The sequence below is a fragment of the Stegodyphus dumicola genome, chromosome 2 (assembly GCF_044657685.1).
Source record: "Stegodyphus dumicola isolate Sdum_Otavi_A_Nest chromosome 2, ASM4465768v1".
In the NCBI taxonomy this organism is placed as follows: domain Eukaryota; kingdom Metazoa; phylum Arthropoda; class Arachnida; order Araneae; family Eresidae; genus Stegodyphus; species Stegodyphus dumicola.
This window is the reverse complement of record NC_140769.1, coordinates 60,865,870-60,886,290: the sequence shown is the minus strand read 5'-3', so window position 1 is coordinate 60,886,290 and position 20,421 is coordinate 60,865,870.

Below are 20,421 nucleotides of genomic sequence, written 5' to 3'. Positions count from 1 at the left end.
GCTACACAATGGCTACACGCTTTTGCTCTAAGGTCGTCAGGAAGTTGACCATGTTGCATAACAGTCGCCGCACCACTGAAATTCGGAGAATTTAACGCTTATATGCGTTGAGAGACAGTATGCGTTGTAGGCAGTCGGCTATGTCAGGCAATGACTGAGGGTCAGGCAATGAGTGATCCTGACATTCCAAGATAGCTAAATGTCGACCATTAACCAATTTCTAATTACTAGTTCCGCCTCGAAGGTAGAACCAAGATGTATTTCTTCAGATGATCGATATTTACGAAGGTAAGCCACTTCTACAGATGATGGTATTTGAGACTTAGTGCATGTCGCTAAGGGCTGCAACTCCATCTCAGCTTAGATTCGCGCTTATTTCTCCTACATGAAGGAACTTGTGTAAAATCATACCCATTTAAACAGTATTAATAATCAGTGTTATATCAATGAGTGTTAATATCAGGATCAGTATTATATCAGCCTTTTATTAGTTCTGCATCTGTCATATTAGCATCAGTAATGTACCAGTAATAGATCTTGAATATTAATCTGTAACTCTGTAACATGTTATTTTGTATGTCTTGTCGTGCACGTTGAATACCTCTCAGGTGCTATTATGTATTTTGAAGGGGTGCTATAGATAGTGGTGGACGTGGTGCTATACAGATTAACCGTTTGGTATGGGGATAGTGCCCATGTCTTCCGTTTTCTCTCTCTACTACAGGCAGGAGAGTATCAACAACGACAGTATGCAGAACGCTGTATGAAAGAGGTCTCTATGCTAGGTGACTGGCATTGTTCGTCCCACTTACTTCCCATCATCGGAGAGAGCGTTTGAATTGGGCTCATAGTCCATTTAAACTGGATTGTAAATAGTAAAGTTCCTTTCTGTTCACTAAGTATAAAGGTCTGTTCTGTTCACTAATGAGTTTCTGATGAGTTCACTAATGAGTTTCTAAAGCAAAAGCATTTAGTGAAACGAGTCATATCAGTTATGACCAAATTATCGGAACTCGGTACAAATCTATGCAAAATCGAATAAGACATCGTAATATAGCAACTCAACTGGCAATGCATCAAATATAATAATTCGGTGCATAACAGGGCATCTAAATAATTTAATATTCAATCTAAATAATTCTCAATTGGTATTGTTTCCACTGGCACTGCATTACTTCGAGGACAAATTTTATAATTGGAATTAACATAAGTAACATAGCCAACAGTTGTATTGTATTTATAGAAATAGCAGTGTGCGACTGGTGTGAGGAGTCCGTGTGGTCCCTCACCCTTCTCCATAACATCTTGAGGTGCTCTAGACGAGTGGGACGTAACGCTATACCAGTTAACCGCTATGGTAGAGGGGTGGTGCTCGCGTCCTTCATCATTTGTCACTTGTCACTAATGAGTTAGGCTTTGCTTCACAGACTAATTCTCGGCGAGATTACGGATAGAGAGAAGTACACACTGGATAACCGTCTAACATACGCTAAAGGGATACTTATACAAGAGGTAGTGTATAGGAAAAAGTACCTTTCGATGGAATTGCAGACCTGTATGTACTGCCTCATGGAATTCTCAATACTCAGAGGTACAGAGATGACATACTGCATCCTACTGCTCATCCGTATGCTGTCACAAAATTGGTGATAATTTTGCAAGCAGATAGTGTCCGCCTTCCCACTGCTCGCCTCGTACACCAGTTTCTTGTAAAGTTTAGCCAAATGGAATTGCCAGCATGCTCTGTCGACCTCAAGTATGTATGGAACGCTATAGGGAGGAATGTTGCTGGTCTCCAACTTCCTCCCCACAACCTACATGTCTTAGACTGTTTTGCGTGATCATTGGGCATGGCTAACCGTACATCTCATTGCCATCTAACTTGCATATCTAAATTTAGAATATTTTATGTTCCCGTTGATATCACAAAATGTAAAATGCTATATAGCATTTTCTTCTCTTTTCTTAAATACTATAATAAATATTATCACTACGTTTCGTCGATTTGCTTGCCTAATTTTTGAGTTATAGTCAGTTTTCCGTTTGTTGTTTAACGTAGAAGCCAATGCATTCATTTCATTTTTTTTTTTTTTTTTTTTTTTTCAATTCAACTGCAGATCACTAGGTTAGGTTACTTGGGAATGGCAAAAGGACGTGAGTGCTGTCTACCTAAGGGATGGATGCCTTAGTGGAAAGCTTTCTAAGAGAAAGTAGCTCATATTCACGTTACACACAAGGAACACCGGTAAAAACACCCATGCAAGCTGGGTACAGCCAGGCAAAGGTTCGCCCCTTTTCCTGGCTGCATGAACCTTAGTCGAAATACCAGTATTTAGTGGTCTCAGCCACTATGCTAGTGGCAAGGAGTAGTTATTGTATCACCCGCATACTTGTTCATCTATCTAAGGTTACTGGAATTAAATCTTTTGTTGTTTTTAATGTTTTTCGTTCATTTTAAGTCTATAAATATGAAAGGAAAAGCAGATCACATTCTTTGTAGGTATACCGTTGTTTTTCACTGCACGAGCCATTACCATAATAAGTATTCCTTCTTAAAAATTTGACGAAACAAAGATGATGGCGTTGTATCACAAATCGAATTTTATCTTACACTGGGCTAGTAATTGCACTCGGTTCTTTCTATTAATCTTTTAGTACACACTGTGCTGTCTTTTTTCGGTATGGTTTTATCTGAAGGCAAAATGTCAGTTTCATAGTGTAAAATTTTAATTATTACTTGTACCTTAATACATTAATTTTAAGGGAAAAAATATTTTATTCCAAAATAGTACAATAAACGAAATAAAAACACAATAAAATGCCATTGCCTGTCTTAAGTTAAACCAAAATTGTCCGAGAAAGAACAACACGAATATTTGGTTGAAATATGCGTACCTGTATGTTTAGACTTCTACTGTACGTTAAAATTTATTTTAGGAAGGGAAAAAAATCTAAGCGTCTTGAAAACTGGCGTAATAAATTATAATAAAGTGAAGAATAATCTAGACCGAAATTAAAGCGAAAACATTAAATCAAAAACATAATTTAATCGGCTAAAAATAATATCTGACTATCACTAAAGTACAAAATTATGCATCTGTTCTTTGAATAATCCATCTCTTTTAAGAACCGTGTCTAATAAAACTTAATTTATTATTCACGTTACGTTACGACGTAATTTACGTAAAAAATACCAAGATAACGTCACGAGAGAAAGGTGTAGAGTCACTGAAACAGCTGCCATCATCAGTCAATTCAGGAGTCATGAAAAATTTTCTCAATGTTTTTTTTTTTTTCCAAGTGAAGGGCGTCGACAAATATGCACGAAACTTCCCCTCTCGTAAATATATCAATAAACTAAGTTACTTCAAAAAATTATTTCTCTAAAAACATATTCAGCTTGAATATTGGGTTTTTTTCCTTATTTCTCACATTAGAAAAGCATTTTGAGCTGAAAGTTATTCTTACATATATGGAACAAACTTCTATGTCAAACTTTATATTACTATTGATAACAATAATAGTAATTATTATTATTATTATTATTGCTAGAGTAATATCAATAATAATTCGAAACAAAAATTCATATTTCTCAGTAATAATAATGCACTTGCTCGCATAATGATTCCTTCCTACCTTTGACTTTTTAAATAAAAATCCTTTATTTATCTCCTTGTCTTCAATATGTCCAGACACTAAATATAGTATATGTATTTCAGAAGAAAACTTAATCGATGTCAGATTTTTCAAAATGTGCCAAACAGATCTGTACCATGTGATGTTATAAAACTTCCTTTATTAATTTAAAAAATTACTTGTTTAATGTAATGAATGAAATATATTTTAACTTTTATAATCTTTTTCCAATTTAAAAGAAAGCTCTATTGTGACTCCTTTTTGCATCAGAATACTTCTATAAATAACAAAGAATAATTAGGACACAATAACACGCCGAATAAATACTAATTCAGAAGTCAAACAACAAAAATCAGCGTTATATTTACAAAATTTTCACAAGACTAGTTTCGATGGTTTTACCGAACCACCATCCTCAGCTGCAAAACCGCAAATGAACAAGATAAGAAGTAATGATTAGATAAGATAAGAAAGCCTGGACAAGAATAAGCAAGTGGCGCCATCTGTTGGTGAAACCAGAACTAAAACATAATGTCTTTAAAGGACGAAGGCAAATTTGGATTGGAATTAGGATCGTTAACTAGAACAGAAAGATTTTTATGAATGTGAAATGCCTCTAGAAAATCCAGTTCTCCAATGGAAGATGTTTTTTGAATAATTTTGGCAGCAGAAAAATTGAAAGTGTGATTTTCGGACCAACAATGTTGAGCAACCGAAGACTTCTGTATTTCCTTTTTTCTAACATATGCCTCATGTTCCTTGATGCGAAATTTTAACCTCTTCGCGACGGGCGAATCATATATGCATTTCGTACGGACGCATGTGAGGCCCGGGCGGTTCACCCGTGCACTCCTGGAGAACTGGCCAAGTGGACGGGCAGTGCAGATATGCATTTTAAGCTGAAACAATTTTTAAAAGCCACTAGATGGCACTCTGTGTCCATTACATTTAAACTGAACGTAGTTTTAGTATTCTGACCTTCAGATTGTTTATATTCTGGCTGTTTTTGGTATTTTGCTTGTCAGCTGTGGCTGGGGAGGGGGGAAATCGTAATGTAAACAAACGCAGGGCTCTTTAAATCGCTGCGTGCTAATGAAACCATTCTCGTATCTGATTTATATCCAATTCCTTTTTTATTCTATTTTTTTCCTCTACTTTGTACGGTCTTTTAGGTTTACTGGGCGGAGTTTTTTTACGTTTTGCATTGCCTTCAGATATATTTCCGTTCCTTCTTTTTTTATTTAGGAAAGCCTCACCTCCAGTCTATTATGACGGGAAGGAGGCGCTATTTATCAGAGGAAGAATACCCTAGTATGGTTAGTGAGCCATTTACTAACGCAAATGAGAGTACTGATTCATTTTCTAAGGAGTTAAAAAGTGATACTTTTTCTAAGAGTTACAAGGTGATACTTCTCTGTGCTTCGAAATTTACCACGCTCGTTTTCATTTTAAATTTTGTTACTTCTTACTGTAAATAGTCTTTATTGTGTTCTTTTTAATAATTTTAAACCTTATTGATGGATTTTATCAATTAAAACTTTAGAATAATTTGAATAGCTCTTCCGAAAAGTATTATGGAAGATAAGCAATTTTTTAAGTATATTTCCATGTAAAATAAAGAAATAAATGTTTTAAGGGCTAATTTTAACATATATAAGAGCTCAAGTAATAATCTAAAATGATACCAAAAATTACGATGCTAGAAGCGAAACTTTTGTTTTTCTGATTTTTGTTATAAAATTAGGCTTAACGATGCAAAACCTCCGTCCTGTACGGTGACTGCCTTCGATTCTCTTCCGTCCCGCACGAGCGTTTTAAACAAAGGTGCGCCGTCGCGAAAAGGTTAAGGCTCTCTTAGTTTGGCCAATGTAAATTAAACCACACTGGCAAGGAATCCTATAAATACCCCAGGAATTCATATCCGGAATGGGGTCCTTGAGTATGGAACTCGGAATTTTACTGATGGGAGAATAAACAACCCGAAAGTTAAATTTCTGCAAAATATGTGCAACTTTATAGCTAATTGATCGAAAGAAGGGAATGACAACAGAGTTTTTATAATCTCCTAAAACAAGAGTGTGCCTTTTAGTGTGTTGAGATGAGAAGTCTTCTGTTGCTTAACATTGTTCGTCCGAAAATCACCCTTTCAATTTTTCTGCTGCCAAAATTGTTCAAAAAACATCTTCCATTAGAGAACTGGATTTTCTAGAGGCATTTTACATTCATAAAAATCTTTCTGTTCTAGTTAACGATCCTAATTCCAATCCAAATTTGCCTTCGTCCTTTAAAGAAATTATGCTTTAGTTCTGGCTTTAGTTTGAAATTATGCTTTAGTTTTCCGCCAACAGATGGCGCCACTTGCTTATTCTTGTCCAGGCTTTCTTATCTAATCATTATTTCTTATCTTGTTCATTTGCGGTTTTGCAGCTGAGGATGGTGGTTAGGTAAAACCATCGAAACTAGCCCTGTGAAAATTTTGTAAATATAACGCTGATTTTTGTTGTTTGACTTCTGAATTAACAAAGAATAAGTCTAAAATATGAAATTAATTACTAACTTACTTGAAGATTTTTGACAAAGGGAAAAATAACTATTCATCAGTAACAGATTTTACTATTTCTTAAAAACATGTAATTTAGAAATTCTGCTTAAAAATAGTGAATGAATATTTTTGTAGCATTTTAATTTTACGTAATATATTATATGTAATTAACTCATTCAATAAATGTAATATGTTATATCATGTTGCGTAGGAAACAACTAAACTAGATATACACAAATGAAAAAAACATTAGATTACTGAAAATATATAAGCTTCATAGATAGATGATTATAATGAGATGAATTATAACATTTATATTTCCATTTTTGTCAGGTATGCACTATTTAGCACTTTTAGATTTAGTTTATGTGTATAGTAAGAAAGTACTGTCGTAAAATTCATTAAGGAAAGTAAAACAAATACTGATGCAGTACTTTTTTTCTTTTCAAGATTTAGTATCTTTCTCTTGCATTATTTAGTGTAAAATATGTTTTGCTGAGTGGTCACTGTAATCATTCATCCAGGAGAAAAATTGAAATAAATAAAACGAGCCTTCCTGTTTGGCGGTATCATTGACCAAATCATGGTCAATCATGGTAAAATGGCGGTATCAAAACACAAATAAAGAAGAACCAGACCCTCGCTATTCTTTTTCTTGAAATTTCCTTGCTTTTGCTAATGCCCTGCATCATTATTTTTAATAAATACTGGATGCGGGGCGTACTGTGGAATTGCACGATGTACCATAATAGGCAAACTCTATACCCTTTGAAAAGCTTCAGTCTATGCAAATTCTTATAAAACTTGCAATTAACGCCCCCTTTCTTTTTTTTTTTCAAAGAGTTAGTATGGGAAGGCATTACCAGTTGACCTATGGTACATCACTGGTGTCCCCCATACTTTTACTTTTACCTTTGCTTGAAATTTGAATACTATTAGGACGTTTTTAAATTATTTCATTTTACGTATCTTTAACTCTTTTAATGATGCAGTTTTGTAAATGTTTGCATTTTAAAATTTATTGTCTTACAAATATTTACTGTTTTAATATATATTGTTAAAACTTTGAAACTTATCGTGAAAGGAAAACTACAATTATTTAATACTTGCTTGTTTTAAATTATATCGCCTACCAGTTCATTAATGGAAATGGTTAAAATAAATGTCGCTGTAAATCCTACGCATTTAATTGTTTGACTGGTATTTTTGCCTTTACGCATGCGCCAGATTCACTATTGCAACTACAGGCAAAATTATTACCTATTTTTTTTATAAAATCGCCATTTAAGAAAAAATGTGATAGAAGCGGCATGCCTTTGCCAGAGCACTTAAAGGCTTTCGTCTATCTTCTTAAAAGTGTTCTTTCGTCTATCTTCTCGTCTTCTTTCGTTACTTTCGCCTATCTGTAGAACTGATGATATATTGTTGTAAAATAAAGGTTTAAATTGTTAGCGATGCAGTTGTGTCTGTTGAATTACACAGTTTACCAAACAAAAGTAGACTGATTAAATTTGAAACATAAATGAAAGATTTTGCGAATGGCAATGCTCTGAGGACTGATTATGAGCGTAAACATGATAAAAGCATATTTAGAGAAACTTATATTTTATAAAATGGCAACACTTGTCATGGCAGGTTCATGTGATGTACACCTATGTAGTAGTAAAAGATAACGTGGCATTATCTTGATTTGCTAGGAGCATGATTTACCGATTTTGAAATATTTTGATATTTGTTGATCTTGAAAATTAACTCCCTTTTATATCTTACGTTGCCAAACTCAGAAGTAACGTTATTATTTCCATAGCTAACTTGAAACCTGTTCTCCGAAAATATAACAGTCTTTATAATAAAATGATATTATATAAAGCAAATTTCTGTCCTGCATTACTACTTTAGACTTTCCTAATTATCTTATACGAATTATAATGTCATTTTTATTTTGCTCATATATTCAAATTGTTAAAGCTGAATTCCAATTTTTATGGTTTTCTAGAAAATATTATAGTGAGAAATAAGGAGAAGAAAATTCTAGAAACCTGAATTAAATTTCTCATTTTATTTTATATCAATAGTTTCGAGATAAAGCCAGACAGAAAATTCTACATGAAACAGGAAAAAAATATTACTTTTGGAAAAAAAAGCAAATTTGTATTTCCTATAGCCATGAAGCCATTATTAATTTTCTTTTCTCGGAAACATTCTGTGACTCTCCCGTGAATACATTTCCCTAGCCAAGTAGAATAGAGGTCAGTTACAAGAGCAAGGTTGGCTTGAACTCCCATGTCGATCTGCTCACTCGAAAAACTTCCATTTATCTGTATCAGAGCAGGCGGTGATTGGACGTGAATTCCGTTTCGAGTGCCTGGATAAAGTTTTATTCTAGAGTTCACAGGAGGAAGGATTGTAGCCAGAATACAGAAAACAGCAATTTCTAAGAAAAACTGAAAAAGCGGCGATTGATGGGAAAATGTGAATTTTAAGTGAATTAGTGATCGGTTGGGAAAGAGGCCAATTGATTTTTTTTTCAGAAAAACCATACAAAATTTTAAGGGATAGACAAAAGCGTGGGGGAGTAATTTTGTTGACAGGAAATAGTTAAAAATTAAGGTCATAAAGATATTAATTAATTTTACAGATCATAGGTATTATGAGGTAATAAACTGGAAGAGGGAATTAAATTAATAACAAAATTAAGACCCGAATCTCACGTGTTGGTTGAAAACGTAGACCAGCGAGTCTTGCCACTAAATTAGAAAACTTCGTAATTCAAGATGTAGTTTAGGGTAGTATTTACGATTATCTGTGGGTATATCAGATTAATTTGCATTAGCTGTTTTAATTTCTTCGAATCGAAATAACGTTAACACTCGATCGAAATCCCTCTGCCCAAATCGGAATTCATGTGAACTGAGTTTTAAAGTATTTAGTATTTTTCGGAGTTTACCTACACTCCTAAAGTATCAGTTTTTCTTCATATCTTATGCCCCATTTGCACGAAGAGACGTTCTCCGAGCAAATATCTCTGCAATTCTACGGCACCTGCGCCAGTCTGCCGTAGACTAGTACATAGGAAAACCTAGCTTTGATGCGTCAGACACATTTCTGCGGCACCTACTTCGGAGCTGGAATCATTGTCCATGACGGGGTGGTACATTGTCTCAGTAGACATATTTGACAACAGCCAATGAAACTGCGAATGAAAATCACGTGTCCAAAAGATAATTGCGGCTACTTTTAGTGTTTAGCTTACTGAATAACATTGCGCTAATCGTTTCGAGGTTTTAATATTATTCTAATATTTATAATTAATTTATGATGTGGTATTTCTTTCGGTTCATAATTTCCGATTGATTTCTTTATAAATAAAACATATTTTTAATCTTGATACATATGATTTGCTAGTTCAAGCTATAAAGCGATGTAATTTACCTAAATGAAGGCATTAACTGAATCTACTAAAATATGTCTTTCTCTTTGGAATGTATGCTTATGCTCTGTACATTCTTTTGCTTTTAGAAGTCTGAGAAATAAGAAAGGCTTAATTTATGATCTGTTTGCATTTTATTATGTTACCGATTTTCTGTTGTAAATTATTTTGCTTTTGAGCTGCGGTCTAACTACGTAACTCGATCGATCGGCACCTTCAGCGAAGTATTTAAATTTACCGAAAATCAACAGACTGCGAGCTCGAACACAGTCGAGCTATTTTCTGATATTTTTATGCTGAAAATAAATGTTTTATTGTTTCAGTAATTCTGTAATCAGCACAGTTCTATTAATATAAAATTTATAAAGATTTTTACATGTAACATATAATAATTTATTTTATTACTATACATAAAACTTTATTATTTACGTTACTTTTATTATACATAAAACTTGATATCTATTAATTATTTACATGGTAATTTTATGTTAATTATATGAATATAATTATTAGATTTCATATTATTTATAAAATGATAAAAAGTGATAAAAATTGTTTTTCTTGTTTCCTATACTTAAAAAAATGTTTTATAATTATACAGCTTACTTATCAGTAATGTGTATTATATTTTACGCTATATGTGAAGTAATCGATTTATTTTCTTCTTTTATGTAATGCTCATATATATATATACATATGCATTACATTTCATACTTACTTACTGCCCTTTCCCTTTTCATTATTTTTTTTTAATTTACAGTTCATTTTCGTATTTTGCATTTTTATCAACATTTTTTTTATTACTGTGATTTTCTGTCTGCTATTAATTCTTCTGTTTATTATTACTATTATTATTATTACAACTGATTTAAAAAAATAAGCTCTGAAACATTATATACAAGATAAGGCATCGAGCATTGCAACTTATTATATTTCTTGTGAGATCGATGCAGGTCCCCTATTGAATTAAATTACGTCATCCCCTTTGACTACTCTAATTGGCTTAGTAGCTCAGAGGAACTTAAACACAAAATCTCCCTGTATGCTCCCTGAAAGCTGTCAGGAGACATAATACCTTTTTCGTAGATACGTGTCTCTTCATGTAGATGGGCTTTAAGAGAAGTCTATTAAGCATATATTTTTAAAGCTGGGATTTGAATCTGATTTTAATGTTTCTGAAATTGTACCGGCAGGCGGTGATTAAAACTCTCACCCCGGGATTGCTTAGGGGACAAAGAGATGAGCTACGAAGAAGTTAATGAACCTCTTTTCTATTTATTCTACCTTTTTTTTATCTATTTTCTATCTATTTATACCTCGTGCCATAGAACTCCATCTACATCTTAACTCAATGGGCAACCTCGTGCCAGTCTTCAGTCGTTGCCTAAGTAACGCTTGGTGGTAAGGTGAGAAGAAGCTGGTGATTTCTTCTGCTGTTCTCATCAAGCGGATCATGCTGAAGTCTCCTAGCAATAAAACTAACGTTTTCGTCATGCTGTTTTGAGGCTGTTTTCCCTGCTCACTGTGCACTCTCCCGAACCGAAAGAGATATTGTATTTTTTTACGTATTTGTTTCTGTAGATGTGTGATTTTTTTTTTTAATGCATTTGTATATGCAAAAAACATTTCTTCAACAGTAAATGCTTTTTTCTAAATCTATGCCATGTCTGGGTAAATATATGTAAGGACCCTCTGTTATTAAAAATATAAATAAATGAAATATTGAATTATTTAATCAATATATTTATTTTTAAACATTTGGCTGGCCACTCTATGGGCTATTCTGTTTAATCCTAGGTTAAGATTATTTTTCCTAATTTTGGGCATTAGTGAATGCATGCAAATTGAGCTAAATTGTTGTTTTAAAAAATAAATATAATAAAATTAAAAAATATACAAAAAGAAATATCATAGGAATAATTTTTTTTTTTTTTTTTTTGTCTTTCTGTCACAAAGCTATTCAATTAAGTAGATAATTACGAAAGGCCACTATATGTCTGAAGTATACGTAAGATTAACGTTTGTGTAATGCTATTGAATTTCATTTTTCATTCAGTTATTTGAGAGCGTTTCACTTTCCTGCAACTTTTTAAATATGAAATTATGTAATCATTTTAACTAGTTTCTATGATACTGGAACCAATAAGTTTAGTTCATAAGGATAGTACACATATGAAGTAAAGTTAGATATTTTACAATTGATCTGTTACAGAATATTAGAAACCAATAGTTTAGAAGAGACTCCTATGTAAATAAAAGTTTTGCAAAAGGGTTCTTAGCTGTTGATAGAATGGTTCGTTAAATGATAAACTTAACACTAAATTTATAAGGTGTTTCTCCAGCCTGCTTAGCGTGCCTTCGTGGTGTAGTGGTCTGCAAACTGAGCGCGTATTCCAGAGGTCCGTGGTTTGATTTCCGGCGAAGGCGTTGCTCATTTTTCATCTCTCCTGCTTCGAAATAACCTAATGTCTCTACAGTGGCGCCCGAGCTAAAAAGGTGGTGGATTATAATTTTCCACACTCAGGATTTGACGGTTGGGCCCCCTAAAAACCCCCAGTCGCCCTTTGAAACAGGGAGTATATAAGTTATTTCTCCCGCCTTCTTAGCGTACCTTCGTGGTGTAGTGGTCTGCACACTGGGCGCGACCAGAGGTCCGTGGTTCGATTCCTGGCGAAGGCGTTGCTCATTTTTCATCTCTCCTGCTTCGAAATAACCTAATGTCTCTACAAATTCAGTAATGAAATTTCAATAATTATGAAGATTCAAAAAAATTATTCTTTATCGTCAATTGTTAATAATGCTGATGCGATTTTACCGAAACGAAATAGAATTATTTTTCGGAGAAGTGTTTAAACATGTAAACAATTTAATTACATACTTGAATTGCATTCTGTGAAAAGTCAAACAAACAGTTTGGATGGAATTCAGGTAAATAGAGTCATAGCTAGAAATCTAAAGTTTATCTTTGAGAGAGCTATGCGTATGTGAAGGACGTTTTATGAGAAACCTGCTTGTTACACATGGGGAAACCAAGAAAGGCGCAACTGCTGCTCAAATTAGTCTTCAAATGTTTTATTTACTCGGCCATTCATTAGGTATTTTTCCCTGACGAATTGTTAATTGCATTTTCTTTTTTCTCTATGACTGATCCTGACCATTCTATATATCTCCACAATGTTATATGACGGATATATCAGTTAGCATTCGTAATCTTCTGCTTTCAGCTTTTTATATAGCTCAGTCTTTTCTCATTTATATTAGCATGAAAAGCTGCATGGCATGATTGCAACAAACATTGCAATGCAACAAACGAAAATCAAATATATTCAATTTAGAATAGTTGGTTATTCAACACAACATTTACAAGTAAAAAAATCTTCGTTTTAGTGAAAGCTAACTCTGTCTTAGAACTTCTATCACCTATCAAAGTTTCCACGGATAAACCTGCAAAAACTCTGAGGTAGTTTCGCAGCGGAACTTACCCAAGGAAAAATTGATTGCCAACTTTTTAGATTTGCTTTTCGTTTGCCGTTAACGCTCCATTTGTTCCTTCAGCGATGCCAGCGCCGCTTTTGATAGCTACCATTTTCAAAGTGATGGAAGCAACACAGAAAAAAGCACTGAAAAACAGCTCAGAAAGTTTTTATTGTTATTCTTCCAGTTTTTTATAGGCCTGTAGCTTTAACCTTTTAGAACCAGGTGTTCTCTGAAGTTTATATTGAGATGAAATTTCTGGTAAATTGATTGGTAGATGATTTAGTAGAAGAAAAATATTCTGTTTCATGTGTAAATTAATCTTCCATCCACCTTTTTCAATTTCTGTAATAATAAATAAGATAGTTTTATTACCTCTATTCTCTGTTGTTAAATAATGAAGAATCTGCATGTATGCACGTAGGTATGTATATTTCATGCAATGAGGAAAAACGGCAGAAACTAGAGCCACTAAGTTTCAGAGACATGTGTTTCATTCAAACATGTGCACCACAGATACCGAATTTTGATTTCGAAACTGTTTTTATTTATTTAAAAATTTGTACGAATTTGGTGACTTTTTCGTTGACGAACTCAGCAGTTTAAAAATAATGTATTAGCGCTGCTCGAGGAGGGGAGATACTTTTATTTTCTGCCCGCTAGTGTATTGCAGTTCGGCAAAGAAATACCTGTTTTTCGGATTTAATCAACAAACTCGGATGCTTAAAAGCAATATGTTGCAAGGGCTGGAAATAAAATACATTTATCTTCCACGCGGCAGTATGTTGCTTGCCAATCAGCTAAGCGTAAGGTATTTAACTTACCAATTTAATCTGTTGTTTATTAATAACTGCGCGATTTAAAAGCAATAAAAGCAGTTTCGTTTTTTTAATTGTTTAGATCGATTCATTGAAATAAAAATGTATTCAATTAATAATAAATATCTGGTTAAAAATTTTATTAACTTACGGATTTAGTGAATTCGCCGGGCTTTGTTGTATAGCCAGGAAAAAAAGGGAAATTTTAATAATGATTTCTACTGACAGATCCCTATGTCCCTTCTCAACGAATTATTCAATCAAAACAAAAGCAAAATAAAATAAAATAATCGATGTTTGAGCTAATATTAGTGTTCTGCCAATATGCACAAAAAGATAGAATAGCATATCAAAATTAATATAAATGTGGTTGAGAAGGTCTAAGGAAAGAAATAAGTTGATCTGTATTTATATTCGTATTTAAATTTTATACAATAAGATGTTTTTCTGAAATTCAAAGTAAACTATTTTATAACTTTTTTCTTTATTCCAGCATTTTGCAGCCGAAGTAAAAGAAGTTATGATACTAAAGTATTAAAGCAATGATCCCTACCATTATCTATATTGCATCTAAAATCTAGAATCGTTCAGCTCGAACCAATTCATTAAATTAATGTTGTCAACAATGTAAACAAAAAATCATTTGGATTATTATTAAAAATCACTAAATATTTTTTAATAATATTAGCTGGACCCTATAAAATTATCCTAATTGGATTCATCTCTTTTTACTTCCTTGTACGAAATTTGTGACCACGAAGAATTTTGGGTATTATATTTCAACAGCAATGTTCATTTTCACCGTTCCCGAGTCCACTTGGAAGATGTTTTTGCTTGACGTTTGTACTTACAGGCAAAATAAAGGACTGCTTTTTTTTTTTTTTTTTTTTTCCAAAACGAATCGTAAAATAGATTTAAAGTGAATTTAAGGGGGATTTTTTTTTTTCGTGACATCAGTGCGTACTTATATATGCATGTATGTATGTATGTATCTCGAAAAACTCAAAAATGATTAGCTGTAGAACTTTGAAATTTTATATATGAGACTGGTATAAGATGTATTTGTGACTCTTCCTTTTTTATTGCAATTATTATTTATCGGCAGACTCAAACGTATGTACACCGAAGAGCCATCACATTATGACCATCCTCCATCTATAAAAATGGGCTTGCTGAAGAACAAAACCACTGCGCTTGCGCGGAATCCTGTGATAGTCATAGGCCACTTACTGAAACATTCTTTGCCCCATTGACGCAACCAGGTTTGCACATTTTTTTCTCTTCAATTTCTATAATAAATACATCTTTTTTGTCACACTATTTCTCTCATTTAGGTAAAGCCATGCTTCATCAAGCCTCACAATGTATTTCCATTTATCTTCTGCCAAACAATTTTCATACAGATTTCTAAACTGTTCTGCTTTGAGGTACATGCCTCTGCAAAGGTTGGTGAATATCATGTTTCTTAGTTTTATTATATTGTAAATCTTGGTTTATTATTTTATTTATTGTTACTACACATGTATTTAAAAAGTTTGCAACTGATTTCTGCGTTGGCATATTGTTATTTGTTACAATGATTTTACTTTAGAAACATTAAAAACAGTACGTACCTTTTTCGGGTATTCATTTGGAGGCTTCTTTTCATGTAGAAGTAATGATTGATGGTTTTACCCTTTCCGATTAATAATTTTTTTGTTTTGTTTTTTACTGAGAAATTTTAAAACCATGCATTTCACAACATTTTTTAGACTAATAATATTTCTCTTCGGAAAGCATAAAATAGATTCTTCAGTCCACTGAAATCTTGAAATTCGCTTCCGTCACAGAGTATTACATAATCTATACAGAATTGGTTACCAATTTAGCAGTTTAAGGCTCTTGAACATATTAATTGCACAGTGTTTTTACGAAGCCAAAGCTCTTTCCAATCTCGCATAATACACTGGTGAAATAAATTAAGAGAATTAGCATATTTTATCGAATTGCATGAAAAGAACTGAAGGGAAAACCACTTCTTCTAGATAAAAATGCAAATCTTGTACGGCAAATACGTAAGCGTACACGTGTCTGTAGGCCGAGCCAGCAGAAAAACAGGCTTTGTAAGGGTAAGACGAATTGCGTTCGCTAGCACACTTTGGCGAATTTCTTGGTGTTATCCTGCAACAATCGTTTAAATTCACATTGAAACAGTAAAAATGAATAACCACCAACATTTAGAAGATGAAATGAGGTGGCGAATTGTTGGGAGGCGAGATGGAGGCCAATCGAAGTCCAGATATGCAGAGAGTTTAATTTAACCTCTAACGTCGTGTGTAACCAATGCAAACAGTTCCAGGATACTGGATCCAATTTAATTTAACCTCTAGCGTCGTGTGTAACCAATGCAAACAGTTCCAGGATACTGGATCCATCGAGAGAAAGCCTGGGAAAGGTCGTCCAAAAGCCACAACGGCCTGAGAAGGTTGCTATTTGTCCATTTTAGCGAGGCGTAACAGACGAGCTACAGCTTCTCAGCTCTCTCGGGACCTGTAGCCACAGGAACCCGTGTAACAAGGGTGACTGTTTTCAAAAGACTGAATGAGAGAAGGCTGTTTGACAGAAGACCGACTGTTTGCGTCCCGCTCACATCTACGGAAAGGAGTGTCCGATTAGCATGGTGCAGGCAGCATAGTGATTGGAGTACGGAGCAATGGGCGACCGTTCTGTTCACCGACGAAATCCATTTTAGATTAAACACCGATTCTCGCCGTACTTTCATACGGAGAAAGCCAGGGACCCGCTAACTACCTTCCAATGTCCGCGAAATCAACAGTTATGGCGGTGGCGAAATAATGGTCTGGGCAGGCATCATGTTGGATGGCCGCACACTTCTCCAAGTCTTTGACAGAGGCTCTGTAACTGGTGTGAGGTATAGGAATGAGGTCTTGGAGCCCTATGTTCGCCTTTTCCGGGGTGCATTGGGCTCCGAGTTCATCTTGCAGGACGATAACGCGAGGCCACATAGAGCTCTTCTGGTCGACGAATTTCTCGAGAGTGAGGATATTCGGTGGATGGATTGGCCAGCCAGGTCTCCAGACCTCAACCCTATAGCGCATGGCTGGGACGCTCTGGAGATGGCAATTGCAACTCTCAACCCCCTCTGAGAACCATCCAGGAACTGAAAACAGCGTTGCTGAATGAGTGGGGCCAATTGTCACAAGCACTGATAAACTGCCTTATTTCGAGTAGGGCATCATGCTGCGAGGCCTGTATGGCTATAAGAGGAGACCACACCCCTTAACCCATTTTCTTTGTGTCTTCTGCAACCACTGTTTCAAACCTTCAGACTCCCATGAGTGTTACACACGAACATATGTGTCTGTTATAACTGTTGAATGTTTATTTTGTTTGTATTACATCAATGTTCACGCCAAATTTTATTAAAATCTGTCCAGTAATTCTGGAGATCGTAGATCAAATATGAAAATTCTCTTAATTTCTTACACCTTGTACATGCATATTTACTAATTACATAATACAAATATAAAATATAAATCCAAAAATGTGATGCAATTACATAATACAAATACATGGTACATTCTTGAATAAATGCTAATACATTCTTGAATAAGTACTAAAACATAACTGGTTTTTTAAAACATTACACAAAAATTATTACATTTTATGAAACTAATGTATGCATCAATACCTGTACTTTATACCTATGTACTATACATTTAGCAGTACTTCGTAGACCAATAACTTGTACCCTATTATTACATAACCATATTATTACAGACATGCATTATACAGGAAGTATAAATACAATGTATTAATAATCGACTTCTTCGCGAGTATTTTTACATAGAAACGCATTATACAGCAGGGTATAAGTACAGTGTTTTATCAATCTACTTCTTAACCAGTGCTTTAGCATTCCTAGGTAAATACTAAAACCTGATTTAAATACTGAAACATTACACACGTGCAAATTTACCGTACAGTATATAGTACTTTATCCAATCTCCTGTACTTACTATTGAACAATCTCCTGTACTCATTATTGATCTGTACAATCTCCTGTACTCATTATTGAACATAACAAAAAAATAACTCACAAGTATATTATATAAAGTACATTATACCAATATGTTATACCAGTACATTACATAGTTACCAATATTTAATACAGTTGCAAGTATATTACAACTAGTACATTTACAAATAAATGATAGAAGTGCATTAATTAACAAATGCAGTTATGATGTTTATTATCCACTTATTGATTAAATACCCATACATTACTAGATAACTGTATCTTATAATATCTGGTACATATTATAATCGCTATTACATTATGCAATTACTATGTACAATATTTCATCAGCATATAACTTAAATAGATACTATCCTGATTACATTCTAAATATATTTTTCAGTTACCACTTTTTTAAAATAATAAACTGAAACACAAATACATGTTCATACCCCCTTACAAAATTCAGTACGTTATACAATTATAACAAGTCCAGTATATTATTCAGTTATTGCTAATATTTAAACATTTATTGTACCTTATAACGCAACCTCGGACCAATGCAAAAAACTACTAAATAATTACTTACACAATTACTAAAATGTTAAAAGACCTTTACAATTGCCAATACTAATGTGCAATTTACAAAATATAATTACCAATATATAATATAATTACTGATATTCAATTGCAATTCAATTAGAGATATCTTCAATTGCAAATACATTATGCAGTGGATTGTACCAGAGCACAGTACAAATCTACTGACATAGACATGGAGCATTCTAATTTTTTATAATCTTAGTACAATTATAAATGGGCTATCCTTCATATTCATTTAAAGTATTCCCTTATTGAATTGATCATGCTAAAATTGCTTGCCTATGTTAAGAGTATTTATCTGCATAGCCGTCAATAATATTTTTGAGCCGGGTGGTTGCATATTTATTATATAGAAGGCTCTTGTGCAACAAGGGCTTATTATTATCACTTGGCTGCTCGAGTCTCTGATCCCTAAGTTAATTGAAGCTAAATGCGAAGTGGTCCGGACTGCCTTCTTCCCCACATTCACAAGATGCATTATGTCTAATCTTAAAGCGGTAGAGATAAGAGGGAAAGGGGCCATGCCCTGTCAAAAAGTGAGTGGTATAGTAAGACGAATATATCTGTCCAGGGAGACCCTAGGGATGTATTTATATACTCTTCGTCCTGTGGTGCTTCTATTCCACTCGTCTTGCCATTTAGTCATAAGTTGAGGCATTGTTTGTTGCCTAAGAAAAGAGACCGGTTTGAGCGCTGGTAATTCTGGGAATGTGATGCCGCTTTATGAAGAGAACATGCCGCTTCTTTGGCAATATGGTCAGCCATTTCATTGCCATATATACTAGCATGGGCGGGAATCCAGTGCAGATGAGGCCTATTATCTGAATGGAATGATTGTATCAGCAGATGTCTAATATTATTCACTAATGGACTGCGTGAAGCAGTCCCTGCTATTGCAGTTAAACTTGAAGCTGAGTCAATATACATGTGATTAGATGCCAGCGGCGCTTCGACAGATAAATTATGGCTGCTCTAATTGCTAGCAACTCTGCCTGAAAAACTGAGTTAAAAGTACTCAGTTTCCTTTGCCACTGGTAAGTAACTCTATTGTTTTTGATACAGCAGAGGCCACTGCCTGTTCCCTCTAAAGATTTAGAACCGTCTGTGTATAATTCCATCTGCACTATTGAGGTCATTTGGTTTCATAAGTGAGATATACTCCTCTAGGTTATTTGCCGCTGGATGGCAGGGATCTTCTGGGCTATATGAGGTCATAATCTGAATTGACGTATTCTTGTCCGCATAGATTAACTGTGATTCTAAGTCGGGAAACTTTCACTATCGTAGCTTCTCGCTCTGTGATTAAGTCAAGAGGAGGAGTTTCCGCTATTACTTGCACTGCCGCCGTCGGAAATGTGTGATATGCCCCGTAGACCATAAGGATTTACTGTCGCTGGATAGAATTAAGCATACGTCTCATGTGTAATTTGACCTGTGTACCCCAAATCGCCGCTCCATACAAGACGATTCTTTCGGCCACAGTCGTGAGCTTGTTTACATGCAACATTTTGAACGAAGAAAAAATTTATATGTAAAAGATGATAGTTGTCATTTCAAATACTAATAAGCTGTTGCTAAAAATTTTTAATCAAAATATTTGCTTTCTATTTATTTTTTATGGAAATCGCACTATAAATGCGTAAACACTTTCTTTACTAAAGAGCCAAGATCTTAATGTTTGCAGGTCGTCTATTTCACGCACTGGATAAATAGAAAGTATTGCGGTTTGATAGAAATATTTAGTGCAAGCCTCACACGCATGTAATTCAGTGATAAAAAATGAAAGGCTGAATTTTGAACTATTAATTTTTATACATTAAATAGATACATAAGTCTCCACGAGGCTTTCATGTACGATGAAATATCACAGCAAATATTTTCTACAATTTGCCATTTTGAA